Source organism: Erpetoichthys calabaricus, chromosome 18 (assembly GCF_900747795.2).
Source record: "Erpetoichthys calabaricus chromosome 18, fErpCal1.3, whole genome shotgun sequence".
Taxonomy (NCBI): Eukaryota; Metazoa; Chordata; class Cladistia; order Polypteriformes; family Polypteridae; genus Erpetoichthys; species Erpetoichthys calabaricus.
The window spans coordinates 36932934-36948345 of NC_041411.2; positions in this window are offsets into that span (position 1 = coordinate 36932934).

Consider the following 15412-nt stretch of genomic DNA (forward strand, 5'->3'; position numbering starts at 1 on the left):
CACATACTGAACAAGCTAAGAGTCAAAAATAAATGACATAAAAGATAACCTTGTCCAATGATTTGCCATCTCTGGCACTACTCTGAAAAGAATTGGCAAAGCAAACTCTTTACTGCTAAATCAATTTTTGTCATTCATCCATGTAGTGGAAGATAATTTTCCTGAGCTGCAAGATCTAAGAGCATTGAATAAAGCAGCACAAATGTACAACTAGAATATAGAGATGATCTGATCGGTGACCACCAGTGGAGGAGTTTTACCGAGAAATAAGGTTATACTGTAACTCTTTGAAATGCAGAACTTATAGATTTAGATAAACCCTCCCTGTAGGAGAATACACCATGAAAGTATGAACTACTTTCTGTATCAGCCTGACTTCAAAACAGAAGAATTCATCATATCCTCAAGACAATGATAGAAACCAGACAGACATACAGTACATACTGCTATTGGCTGAATTTGTGTCTCGAGGTACTCTTAATACCTAGTAGCAAAGGAAACGTCCTGCAAACGTATTAGGTCATGTTCAGAGTAAGTAATGCATTAAAAAAGTTATATTTGGTTGGAGTATTCCTTTAACTCTTTCGAGGCAGGTGTCGGCTTACAACGACATATATTAGTGTCTTCCTGATATACGAACACACTCAGCACTTCGATCAGCTGGGGACCGATCAGCTGATGCTGCTGCATCTCTTTCGTTTTTGATCTCCAGATCACTTGCCTCAAATTAGGAGCGCAATAAGTCACAGTCCGATTCAGCAATAATACACAAAACATTTTCTACAGAGTATTTTTCTTTGCGCATTCGCTTCGCTCTCTCGCCAGATCCACCTTTAGCTCCACGCCTGTGTGAAGACAACTCAGGTGACCGGCAACTGCTCTGCTGTGCGTTCCTGCCAGCTGCCTGAAAAAATATTCAGCCCTCAAAGAGTTAATAATGTCTTCCATTAACGTACCTGTAACACATGCTAAGCTTAATGGCATATAGTTACTTGGATCAGCCCATTCACTGTTTTTAAACAATGGTTTAATATTTGCTAGCCCACAGTCTTAATAAATTCCCCAATGTGCAGAGGGTTTCGTATGTGCCAACAGTTTATGTTGTGGTACCCGGATGGGGGTGGTACCCAGCCGGGACGCCCAGGAGGACCGGAGGATGGCTTGTGCCTCCTCCAGACCACAAGGAGGCGACTGCCCTGGTTGCTTTGGGGGCCACGGGTACAGAGCTGGGAAGCTCAACCGCCAGGGGGCGCCCCAGTGCCTAGAGAGCCCTGGACCTCAGCACTTCCGCCACACCAGGAAGTGCTGGGGGGAAGAGGAGCAGGGACACCCAGAGTGCTTCTGGGGATACAACCGGCACTTCCGCCACACAGAGGAGTGTCGGCGGAGGAGTGTCGGGAAGCACCTAGAGCACATCCGGGTGCTTATTTAAAGGGGCCGCCTCCCTTCAGAAGAAGACTGGAGTCGGGTGGAAGTGGACAAGAGTTGTCTTGGAGAGGAGTGGAGGCGGCCTGAAGAGTGAGGCACTGGAAGAAAGTGAGGCACTGGAAGAGAGGCCTGGACTTTGAGGGATTGGTGCTGGAGTCACTGGGTTTGTGCTATGACTTTTGTACATATTGTAAATAATGAACGTGTGTTGGGTGAACAAACGATGTCCGTCTGTCTGTGTCCGGGCTGCTTCTCACAATGTACACTGCTGATCAAAAATGGATGCAAGCTGTTGACTCTCAGAAACTCGTGTTCTGATTCTGTTGTGGCTTTGGGTCTGTCAGACCTGTTTCTGTCAGAGTTTCCAAGTCTTTTCTGATGATGTAGGAGACTGTGCTCACTGATACCAATGGCTTTAGTTGCAAAATCTCTAAAGGAAAAACCTACACTTTTATGGATTACAGTGGTTTTCTGTCTTCCTATGTGATTAGCCTTTTTTCTCACCATTATGATAACAATATACAGTGCAATATTGTCCAAATGATTCTTCAGAAGGTGTAGAAACTGTTTGTTCCAACAATGCTTTTATACAGAGAGAGGGGTTGTAAGTAATCAGCAGAAGTTGGAACACCTGTAGGAATTGTCTGCATTAACCTTCAAGACTTAATTAACATTCACTGCTGCAGAAAAAACGAATGTTGTGTAAGAGAACAGACAGACTACAATAAAGAGCTGTGACACCACCCTGGTGACCCCCCTATACTTGAAGTGAAATTATCAAAAAAAAAATGCAATAATTGTGGAAACATCTTTCCAGACGCGAGCTCCCAATTGAACTGTCACCCCACATCTCTTCCCCTGTCTCTACAGTAAGAAACTTATCCCAAGTTATCTTACTTAGGCTTTGAGCCATCTGCTCAAAGTTTGCCCTGCTAAAATTAAATGTAACTGTTTTATTTGTCGAGCTTCACCTTCAGATATCATGAGATTCAGCAATTACTGTTGCTAAATTTGACTTGCTGTCCAACTAGGAGATTAAATTCCAGCGTGTGAACACACACAGTCAGTGGTCATTTAATTGAAAACCTAAAGATCTCTGTAAATAACATGGCCATTGAAAGTCCTGTAAGGTTAAATGAGTTCTTAAAACATAATTAGTAGGCACAAGTTCAAAGCAATTATCAGTTAAGTAATGGACCTGTAGGAAGGCATAGATTTATACCTACAGGGACCTTAATATTCATTCACTGGAACTCAGTGTGGTACCACCAGCCCCAAAAAACCTCACATTTGGTGTTCCATTCCAGGGTTAGAAGAAAAATAAGATTTCAAATATTGCTAAAAAGACAGTCAGTCAATTTAAATACTAATCATGGAGATTTGGGCTCTTAAGTGAGCATTTGGGAAATGGCCCAATGGGAGGTGACATCTGTGCTTTAAGCAGCTGTCTTGTGTGTTGTGATGTAAACTGCCAAAGCACAAGTACTTACCATCATTATTACTTGTTGAAATTATGTGTTTGACCGTCTCATCATCAAAGTCATCACCGTGTTACATAAAATCTTTTCAGTTTCATTATTTCTTTTCAAGACCCTGCTAATGGATGCTCAGAAGTTCAGTAACTGCTGTGAAACGAGCCCCGGGCACAGACAGGCAGACATGTTTTAAGCACCATCACACATTTATTTACACTACTAATATTTACAATTGTGCACCACAATCCCAAAATACCCAACAGTCCAGGCCAACAGTCCAATGCCTCACTGTCTTCAGCCACCTCCATGCCTCTCCAAGACCTTGTCTTTCTCCTCACCTGACTCCAGCCAGCGAATGGAGGGAGGCGGCCCCTTCTATACACACCCGGATGTGCTTCAGGTGTCTTCCGATGAGATTCCACCGGCACTCCCCATTGTGGCAGAAGTGCCAGCTCCGCACCCGGAAGCACTCCGAGTGTCCCTGATCCTCTTCCCCCCAGCACTTCCGGGTGTGGTGGAAGTGCTGAGGTCCAGGGCTCCGTAGGCATCGTAGGCATGGGCCCCTACAGGGCTGAGCTTCAAATCTCTGTACCTGTGGTCCCCAAAGCCACCAGGGCGGTCGCCCCCTCGTGGTCTGGAGGAGGCGCAAGCCCTCCTCTGGTCCTCCTGGGCATCCCGGCTGGGTACCACCCCCAGCCGCGTGCCACACTGCATACTTCACTGTGCATTTTCATAAAGACAGTGTGTCGGTTCTGTCAGAATTTCATTCTGTTACTGCTGGGTTGGCTCCAGCTCTTTGGAAAAAGGAACTCATTGAATAGTTCATCTTATTAATATGAAGGCAATTAGAGGTTCTTATTACTGTAAAAGGGGAAAGAGATGAAGAACACTAAAGTGAGCTTTCAAAAATTAGTGGTATGAAGTTTCCTGTTTAATTCAGTATCCTAGCTCCTTTCTAATCCCCAGACATTAGAAATGTTTAATCATGTTAAAGATACTTGCTTTGTTTAATTTTAGCCACATTTCTGGCCACGCATAACACCACCAGACAGTCACCGTTTGCAGTTTTTTTACCCAACTCCAAATTGACAGATGTAGTAAATATTTAGAAGAGAATTCAGATAGAATCACAAGGATGCTTAACTTCATTTTCCAAAATAAATTCTGAAACTGCATGTGACACCTTGGCTCATCCCACCGCTGCCACCATTTGTGACAGTTCTGGCTGGCTCCATGTCTTTTGGTAGCCTAAATCGTCAATAACATACCCAAGGATGAGCAAATGAGGAAACATATAGTCAGCAGGGATAGGTATAAACGTGCATAAGTGCTTTTATTTAATAACAAACAAACGAACGTTCTTGGTCAATCAACTAAAGAAGGCATTTGAAAGATTAGAGTTTGGGGCTAACTTTTGCTCTTCTTAATAGGAATGCTTCATTATTTTCTGGATTAGGTATAAACAGACCTTAACTTATCCCAAATGTGCATCCCTGACATGTTCACAAATGTGAAATGAGCCCAGTACAGTCTATGCTCAGATTGAAATACAACTTTCTTACGTATGCTTCTAGAATAGTCAAGTCAAGCCATTTTCTAACACTCTTAATCCAGCACAGGGTCACATGGGAGCTGGAGCCCTTCCTAGCTAGCATAGGGTGCAAGGTAGGGACAAACCCCTTGGGACTAATAAAGTATCTATCTATCTATCTATCTATCTATCTATCTATCTATCTATCTATCTATCTATCTATCTATCTATCTATCTATCTATCTATCTATCTATCTATCTATCTATCTATCTATCTATCTATCTATCTATCTATCCTATCTAACCAACCCTGGACGTTTGAACAATCCATTGTGGTCAAACATACACACACACACACTAGGGTCCAGTTAGCATTAACAAGTCACCTAACCTGGAGAGTGCAAGGAAACTAGAGCACCCAGAGGAAACCCCCACAGACACAGGGAGAATGTGCAAACTCCATGCAGGAATGACCCGAAATCTAACTTTTTTTGAAAAAGATTGTTCAATTTATTTTTAAAGTTATCCTTTTATCCAGGCTGGATTAAGACCCCCGCAGGCCCCTCTGTGACTTAATGAATTGAACAGCACAGTAGTTCCCAGTGTTTATGTCAGTGTGCAGACATGGGGGATTGAAACCCACTCAGTGCATGGACACTATGATTTCCACAGATGGGGTGTTTCGGACCCTTTTGCTGATTTAAGCATGTAGACACTCAACTGTTTCCAAAAGCTGGGAGATGGGGGCACTTTGCTGATTTCTGTGTATGGACACATGACTGTTTCCACGCTTGGGTGAAGCAACAAGTTGAAAAGGCTTCTTGTCTTAAGGGCCCCTGGACATGCACCCAGACCACCCTGAATGAAGATCCGCCCATGCCGCTTACACAGACACACAAACCATGCTAAAATCAAGTTTCCTTGATGTTTTGAATATACTAAATCAACATCTGAACTTAAATTGATAGCAAATGTTTGACCCCCATAACCAAACTTCCATTAACATGCAAGTAAAAAGGCAATTTGGTTTCCACCTCTAATGGTAAAGGGACTGATGCTGCCCCCCGTTGGTAATTGAGGCAGTGACTGTGAATTAATTTCTGACCTGAGCATATTGATTGTGTTTTGCTAGGGTTATGAACTTCAAAATAATTGACACAAACTTTCCATATAGCCTTAGAGCCCCTGGTAACTACTCTTATCCACCACATGTGAAGGTTCATAAGACCCTTTATAGCCTAGAAATCCTGATTACGTAGTCCAGCAACTTAAAAGCAGCACATTATGTTGGATTGGTGGCAGTGCTGACATTTCAATGCCTTATGCTGCACTTCATCAGAACCTTTAAGCTACAAATAAAAAAAAGCATTATTAGAATACAAAAATCAGGTTATATATGGTAATCTAATTTGTATTATTTACACTTAAGACTAAAAATAGAATTGCATTTACTTAAAAACTGGCAGATATCATTAACGAGTAAGCACAGTTTCACAGATGTCTGTAACTCTTTCACAGCTCAAACAGTTTTTACTGACACCTTCATTATGTAAGCATGTGAGTGTTAAAATAGCGAAGAGTTGGAAGAATGCAAATGTGTCATGATGCTACATAGAGGCATGCTTATCTGGCAAATCTGGTGTTTGGCTGGCACCCTGCTTATTAAATGAAAATATTGGCATTGTGCTTCCTTGCAGATTTAACTTGACTTCTCTTTTTAACTTGTATGTTTCGGTATTAGGCTTAAGCCCTCAAATTAATTGAATAAGTGGAACTTCTGCATGAATAAAAAGTGCTTTTGTGTTCACTAAACACTTACAAAATGGATTTAACTGAGGCAATCTTCTTCTTCTTTCAGCTGCTCCCATTAGGGGTTGCCACAGCGGATCATCTTCTTCCATATCTTTCTGTCCTCTGCATCTTGTTCTGTTACACCCATCACCTGCATGTCCTCTCTCACTACATCCATAAACCTTCTCTTAGGCCTTCCTCTTTTTCTCTTCCCTGGCAGCTCCATCCTTAGCATCCTTCTCATAGTATACCCAGCATCTCTCCTCTGCACATATCCAAACCAACACAATCTCGCCTCTCTGACTTTGCCTCCAAACCGTCCCACCTGAACTGACCCTCTAATGTCCTCATTCCTAGTCCTGTCCATCCTCTTCACACCCAATTCAAATCTTAACATCTTTAACTCTGCTACCTCCAGCTCTGTCTCCTGCTTTCTGGTCAGTGCCACCATCTCTAACCCATATAACATAGCTGGTCTCACTACCGTCCGAGGCAATACGCATTATAATTAAATACTGAGTATTTCCATTGAGATATTAATGACTCTTTTTTTATAAATGGATAAAAGTTTAGTTTTAATGTTTCTTAATTCCCTTTGCATTTGTTTGATAGCTACACAGTTTAGCTTAATTCCATTGGATGTATTTTTGTAAAGCAAACTGAACAAGTCTGAATTGGTGTTTTAGTGGTCCATGCAGTTACAGAACCACCCCGTGCATTGTTAGCCTCTTTCTTAGTTTCACTCAACATTTTTAAAAGCTGGCCACTATAGTATTGTAGTGTGGTACACTGACTCCCATGCCTGGGCATTAAGCTGATTCTTGACACACTGAGTTGTTACTGTGTATCTCAACCAGAGGGTGACCACGGGGGGGCAGGGTTGGGCACTGCCCCCCCAGAGACAAGCCATGCCCACCCTGCGAAATGCTCTGTCTGTCCAATGAAAACTCCGGAGAAGAATAACATTTGATTTTCAAAACTGAGTTGCTTTCCAATTGGCCCGTTTGAATTTGGGGCGTATCCGTTAGTGTCTTCTCCACTAGACAGTCACCGTGTTGCTCACAGTTCACTTTGCCGCACATTTTGCAACATGTTTTGAACCTGTTGACCGCATTCTTTAATTAAAACAGCGTATACGTTCCATTCTTCTTTTATTTTCTGGTTGGTAACACCAAAAGCTATGCATAGGTGGCTTATTAAAAAGCAGACATCTTCAACCTCTGTCCCTCCGCAAGCTGCTGGCTCCATGGTTGAACCCAGCACCGCTGCTACCAACACGGAGCACAGCGCACCCACGTCGGGAACTGAAACTCCAAAAGATGTAGATAAGCCTACACAATCCTCCAGCTCTGCGCCCATGTCGGGTACTACAAACCTCTGCCTTCAACAAAATATACAGTCCAGTCTGCCTGACTTAAATATGGATAGCCCATCCCAGCCCGTTTTAATTAATTATCCCAAGCGCGCATTCGGAAAGACACTTAGATGTTTTAGTGCAAGCTGGTATCAGTCTCGACCATGGCTTGAATATGCTGTTGTCCGTGATGGCAGCTTTTGCTTTGTCTGCCGCAAATTTAGTGTTTCCAATTCGGACCGCGAGGACATATTCACCAAACACGGCTACACTAAGATTAATTGTTTATTAATAAGTGTGCAAAGCTGAAAGAACAAACTTGCAACAATTTTGTCAAACTGCTGACTTATAGTCTGTACTCAGGAAAACTGCTAATCTTTTTTAAAGTTCAAACGTCTGTGATTTTTGTTTAATCAACAGTGATAGGTTCTTTCACTTCTTCTTAAGTTGTTTTGAACAAATGTGTTGTAATATTACTAAAATCCCCCAAAGAATTGTGTAACCTTATCCCATGACAAGCTGTCTCTGTACTCTGTTATAAAAATCAAGCGCACCCCCCACAAGATGGGGCTATTTGTTGGTAACTGTCAGTGACACAAAGATGACAGGGGCTGCAATTGTTTCCTCTGCCACCAAGAATAAAGAAATTGCTTTTTTACTTTACATCTGTTGTCTGCCTGCTGTTTGCCTCGAACCTTCATCCACACATCCATCCCCATTTTTGTAGGGGGGTCAAATAATAATAACAACATAGTTTTATATAACATATAAAAGCAAAAATTGTGACATAAATCATAACCTATTGTTCAATAAAATTAAGAGGCAATGGAACTTGTATTATTATTTTTTGTGAACAAATATAGAACTACATCTACAAGGTAAATATCAATAAAGTCAAATGTATACAACATATGAGAGCAAGAACAGAAACGTGGCTCATTGTAGTCATGGGAGGCTGTAGGACATCAGTTTCCAGCATCTAACCTGGATATTATCTACAGGACCAGTCTGCGGTTACTCTTGGCAAATTCTGAAATAAATTCATTTATGCCGTCCTCATTCCCCACAAGTATAACACAGTCCAAGCGCAGCACAATGCACAAACAATTAATCTCTTCCTTTACCTCTTGGGTCAAGCTTTGTCGCTCCTCCTCCCGATTCTGGCTTTTTTGAGTAGTGACTGCTGGCTCCTTTATAACGCACCCAGAAGTGCTCCAGGTGCTTGATTACTCATCTCCGGCAGCACTTCCGGTTTTGGCAGAAGAACTGCCGAAAGGGCTCAGCAACTCCTGCTGCAGCACCCCCTGGCAGCGCCTGCAGATCCCAACAGGGCTGCACCACACTCCAACTCCCATGAAGCCCTGAAGGAGTCCGAAGCACCGCTGAAACCCAGGGGGGTTGCCATTTAGTGTCCCGGGGGAGGTAACGCTCTGGCTACGCTTGTCCTCCCAGCGTGGAGGTGTCCCAGATGGGCAAGAGCCCCAGCCGCATGCTACAAAGGTAATTGTATAATATGTCATGTAAATGTGTATAGTTCAGATGTGGCATTATAGTAGTATGTTAATTTGCATTTATTTTATAGGTGATAAATTAAAGAGAGATGGGATTTGCGATTTTTAAAATTTCTTTCCTATTCTTAATGTCGTTACTAAATTCCTAAGCAAAGGTGGCATTTCTACAGTGTACAAATGTGATGGAGTGATTTCTACCATATAAGTTTGATAAATATTTTGTATGCATTTATAAGCTAGATAAAGCAAATGTAATATTGGAGTGTTTTACGAGTGCTTTGATGTTGTGGTAGAAACATCCTCCAACAGGACAAATCAGTTATCAGGCAGGAGAAAAGCCATTCATTGTATCTTTTAATTACTCCTCTGCAAAATGCCTTAGAGGGAGTATTCTTCAAAAGCAGTCCGTTTCTCTGATCTTTCTGACCAGGCTGTGACAAAGAATAGAGGTTCATTTTATAATCTGTTGAATTTACATACAGTGTCAATCAATGCATACATCTTACTCTGGTTGGTTCATTGGTTTACACCCAAATCACTTGTATAAAATAATAGTCTATTATATTATATTCTGGTTTTTCTTATACCTTTTGAGATGAGCTACCACCCTTGCAATTTCTGTGCATATAACAACTGTCCATGCTGGTTGTTTACAGGACATCTGCTGATTTCTTAGTCATCTCGTAGTCATCTTTCAGAACATTCTCTTGTTCACTTGACCCCAATCTGGCCTCCAGACATGCCTGCAAAGGTTCCTGACATTCATTAACCCTTTATGCTATTTCTTTAAGATATAAGCTCTGTTATCCTAAAATTATTCTTCCACAATGTTTACCTAACCAACCCTCCTAGTCTTTAGGATGGATGCAGGATATGAAATTTATTGTGAGGGGAGTGGAGCATCAGACCAGCTTGGTAAGGGTGACTGTGTTTGGCTCAGAGCCTATAAGCCATCCGTCTCAGGAAGGCCATAAACTGACTAAACAAAGCAACTGTGGGATGAGTTATATCTGAGAGCTTTCATTAGTAATTGGTCAGAAAGGGACTGAAAAAATATTTCTATTGGTCTACAGTATGGTTGTTTATGATTGGCTTTGAATCAGAGGCCATTCTGTGCTGCAACACCCCATTGGTTTAAGAATGGTATGAAGTTGGTCTCCTTGCCTTTATCTCTCTCTCTCACCATCTGGCCATGAAGAGAAGACAATGATGAAGACAACTCTGTCTCGCCAGCCATATTGAGACAGGCATGTGGCTTGTTTCAATAATCCATTCAAAGGTCATGTGATAGTAAAACAAGCTAAACTGAAGTTACGCTGAAAGCCGCTTATGAACACGAGGTGCTGTAAGGGTATGGTTTGCCAATATTCACATTGTGTTCTGCTTTCTTTAAATGTGTAACCTTAACTCCTGCTTGTTTCTTTACTCTGTCTAATTGCCTGAGGTTACAGATGTAGAAGGGAGGGAGGGGGGAGGAAGTGCTAAAGTACCTGTAAGTAAGTGTTTGGGATTTTAGACATTTTAATAAGGTCTACATGATGAAGAGCATGCAAGGGAAAAACAGAGTCACCATAGGAAATTCCAAAATAAAAAAACATAATGTCCGAGTCAGAGGAGAGACAGTTGAACAAGGAGACCCAGTAAGTGGTGTCATTGAGAATGTGCTGTAAGAGGCTCTAAATATTGTATGCACGTTTCTACGAAGTACAACATTTTTGACTGGGAAGCAGACCCTGTGACAAAGCTGACATGCCATATCAAACAATGTTGCATGCTTCCTCCATCAAAATTCACAGTTGCTGGTAAAAGAGACCAGTTCACCCTTTGATCAAACCCTAGCCCTCATGATCACAGCCCCACCACTGACGGGACAGACAAGAAACCTACACAGCTGATCTGAGGACAACTCTGTATCCCTGGCAGTCATTGTCATTGTAACATTCAGGGCCATTCTGTCAGTCTGCTGTAATAAGCTGGCATGTCACAGTACATTGAGCCTGTAGGAGGCCCAGATGTGTAATACACCAAATGTTCAGACTTCCTGGAAGAAGAGCAACCATCGCCTATTTCAAAACAAGCAGAATGCAGATTTTGAATAGTCAAGGATGTGGCTGTAAACAGCTGTAGATATACTGTGCCTGAGCTAGAAAGACGGGCATGTATCGAAAAATGCTTTAACAGGTATACTAATGAGTTGTTATCTTTATATTTAGTATGAATTATTGTCTCATATAAAAGCATTAAACATAACACCTGATTGAAATGAATTAATTCTTATGTCACTGTTTTTCCCAAATCTCAAAGGCATGATTATCCGATTAACTGTTGAAATGAAATTGACCCTGTCTGACTGTAAGTGTGGACATGAGTGTGAGTAGGACCTGTGACGGACTGGAATGCCATCTGGGGTTGATTCCTGCTTTGATTTCACCTACCAACTAATTATTAACTGATGGCTGGTTAAGAAAACAGGCAACAATTAAAACCTTAATGCAGCTTTTTAAAACTAAAATAGGCATTTAAGGGTTCTGAATTGTAGCATGCAAGTTAACTAAAACTAAACCCCCCGAAATACTGTATTGCTTTATTATTAAATAAACAGTGTCACACGCGTACGCATGACAGACAGCTTAAAGGCCCCTGGTGACAGTAATTACCCACCGAGTCAGGTGCAGAACAGAAGATTGACAGCTGTTCCACCACTGATGTCACTTCTGTTATCTGTCCTCCTAGACCCGCCCCTTCCTGCCTGGAAGCCATCTGACCAAAAGTTCAGCTTTTTTAAGTTCAGTTGAATTCTGAGCTCGCGCCTGAAAGAATTTATCTGCAACTTATTAAGTGATTTTCATTTTTGCCTTACTTCAGTTATACTTTAATGTTGTTTTGTCCCCTCTTTACAACAAGTTCTAATTACCGGCAGCCACTGCGGACCTCCAGGACTGTACCTAAGTATCCCCCCTGGTCTATAGTTTGCTCCCAACCTACCTATTGTAAAGAGTGTTAAACTAATGAAGTGAGCTTATCCAGGGCTTGTTTCCTGCTTGTAGCCCCCTTGACTCTGAATTGGATTAAGCAGATTTTCTTAAAATAAAAACTTGCCAGCATTTTAATCAGACTTTGTGTGTGCTAAATTACACATGGTGGAAAGTCAGTTCTATTACCAAATATAAGGAAAAATCACTAGAACTCTATTGCTTTATTTGGCATTTAAAAAAATAAATAAGTTAATTAATTAATTAATTAATTAATTAATAAAATACTTGACTGAAAGAACATTTTTCATTAAATCAGAACCCATCCCAAAATTTACCATAAATACAATGCAAATGTTAGCAGGGAATCTTTTTGAACAGAAAGCAAAGCCACTCAGTGCTTTCCCTTTTTGTAAAAGGAAAAAGATTGAACAAAAAAGAGCAATTAAATTTAAGATCTGTTCGATAAATCTACTAGATGGGTTTATATTGCTTTCATCCTGGAGTGAGAATCATGTGTTACACTCAAGGAAAACACAAGTGTTTAATGAGAAATGCGACAACTGTTCTGCTAAGCCGAATTCTTACATTTATCATGGAGGTTAGGGTTATATTTTAGAAGCAGGAGGTCTGCAATTCCATTAACCCCATGGCAAGTCATGTTTCGGAAACCTTCATTTCTTTGTTTGCTTTAGAAGTTTTTGGATTGTAATAAAGTTTAACCTGTCCTTATTTGGACTAGATATATGTCTATATACATAGTGTATTTCTGATTATCTGGACATTGAGAGTTCAGAAATAAATAGATAAAGGAAATGGAGTATCTCTTTGAGGCGACCTCAATTAATCATAATGTTTTAGATCCAAGGTTTCTTATTGCCCACCAGCAGTAATCATAGCTTCAGGATGAATGCAGGGTCCAGAATAAAGTGACAAGGGTGTAATGGAGGTGTAGTGAGGTAGCATTATCACCACATTGATCCACCATCAAATATCCAAATCCCATGTCTAGTCATTGTCTTTGTGGAGTTTGTATGTTTTTCTTTAGATACTCTGATGGTTCTCCTACATCCCCATAGACCTGTGCTTGTGGGTGTACCCTGCTATGGACTAGTGCCCAGTCCATGGCTGTTTCCAGCTTTGTGCCCACTGCTGACAGGATTGGCTCTGTTTCTCCATGACAGTGAATTTTATTAGATGGTTTGAGAGTGTAAGTATGTATAGTAAGTAATTAAAACAACAGTCATATATAAACAGAATTGTACAGTGCATCCGGAAAGTATTCACAGCGCATCACTTTTTCCACATTTTGTTATGTTACAGCCTTATTCCAAAATGGATTAAATTCATTTTTTTCCTCAGAAATTCTACACACAACACCCCATAATTACAATGTGAAAAAAGTTTACTTGAGGTTTTTGCAAATTATTAAAATAAAAAAAACGGAGAAAAAAGAGACTGATAAAATTATATTATAATATATTATATTACAGTATATGAAATAGAGCAGAAAATAGAAGTAAATATATAATATATGATGTTAAAAGCATACCCCCGGACACAGACAGACAGACACCAGAATGTCCAAAACACACTTCTTTATTTTCCTTACAGCACCACAATGCCTTCCTCCACTAACTCTTCCTTTCTCTCTTTCTCTTCTTCTTCTTCTTTTCTTTTGACCTTCACTCTCCTCCTCACAAGCTCTGTCTCCTTCCTCCCAACTCCGGCTCAGCTTCTGGAGGGAGGCGGCCCCCTTTATAAAAACCAGGATGGGCTCCAGGTGCTCCGTCTGACCTCACTTCCTGGTGTGGCGGAAGTGTCAGGAGGGCACTCGGAAGCACTCCGGGTGTCCTTGGAATTTCATCCGGCAGCACTTCCTGGTGTGGCGGAAGTGCCGCTCTCCAAGGTTCCAACCATGTCTGGACGCCCCCTGGTGGTGACTCCGTCTTCGCAGAGGGTTGAGCTTTACAGCTTTGTGACCCCCATGCATTCCAGGAAGGCGGCCCACCTGCGCTCCAGGGAAAATATTGTTCCATTTCCGGTCCCCTGCTTCTTGCCCGGTGGGGCAACGTCCCTGGGCGTCTATGACAATGACTAGAGTACAACTTGTGCAAATGTCTACCAATTTATGCATTTTTGGACCCACCTACTCAGTTCAATGTTTTGGAGCAGAGCTTATCTTGGCATCACTTGTGGCAACCTAGGTAAGTGTGCTTTTGGGCACACTTAAAAACACACACACACACACACTATGACACTTTAGATTCTCCAATTAGTTTAGTACAAAAATTTTAGTATGAAGGAGGATATCCAGACAAACTGGATTTGGCTGCATCCCCTCAGTTCTGATTAGTCTCCCTGTCCTGGCTTCAGAGAGGCAGTCCATAGCATAATGCTGCCACCACCACACTTCACATTAGGGATAGGAGTTGGCAGGTGATGTGCTGTACCTGGTCTTCACCAGACACAATACTTGTGTTCTGCCCAAAGAAGTCATCATACTAGAAAATCTTTTACTTAATGAACTTGAGTCCTTTAAATGCAAGTGTGACTTCCGCCTGACCACTGTACAGTATCATAACAGAGTGCTGCTGACATAGTTGCTCTTCTAACAGGCTCTTCCATCTCAGCAGAGAACTTCTGAAGCTCCTTTTGAGTGATCTTTGGGCTCTCGGTCACATCCCTGACTATGAGACCTCCTTGCCCGGTTACTCAGCTTGACCAGATGGCCGACTCTAGGAGTAGTCCTGGTAGTTCCAAAATTCTTCTATTTCACAATTATTGAGGACTTTGCTCCTTAGAACACTCAAAACTTTAGAAATGTTTTCCCCCCCTTGTCCTGATCTATGCCTCACCACAATTTGATCATGGGGGTCTACAGAGAGTGCCTGGGACTTAATGGCAGGGTATGAATTGTAGCACCTTATATACGCAGGTGTGTGCCTTTCTAAATAATGTACACTTAATTCAGTTTGCCACAGGTGGACTCCAAGTTCTAGAAACATCGTAAGGAGAATCAAAGCAAACATGCACTTGAACTCACTTTGGTGTGCCACAGCAAAGGGTGTGAATGAGAGATTACAGTTTTTGATTTTAATGAATATGCAAACCTTTTTGAAAAGGTGACCAAGAGCCCAAAGGTCACTCTAAAGGAGCTTCAGAAGTTCTCTGCTGAGATGGAAGAAACTGTTCGAAGAGCAACTATGTTTCAAGTTGTCATTATGGGTTATTGAGTGTAGACTGATGGGTAAAAAATTACAAATTTATCCCTTTAAAATGAAAGTGGTGAGGCAGCCTTCTGCTGTTATGCACCTAAAATCTGGAATAGCTTACCGATAGAAATTCGC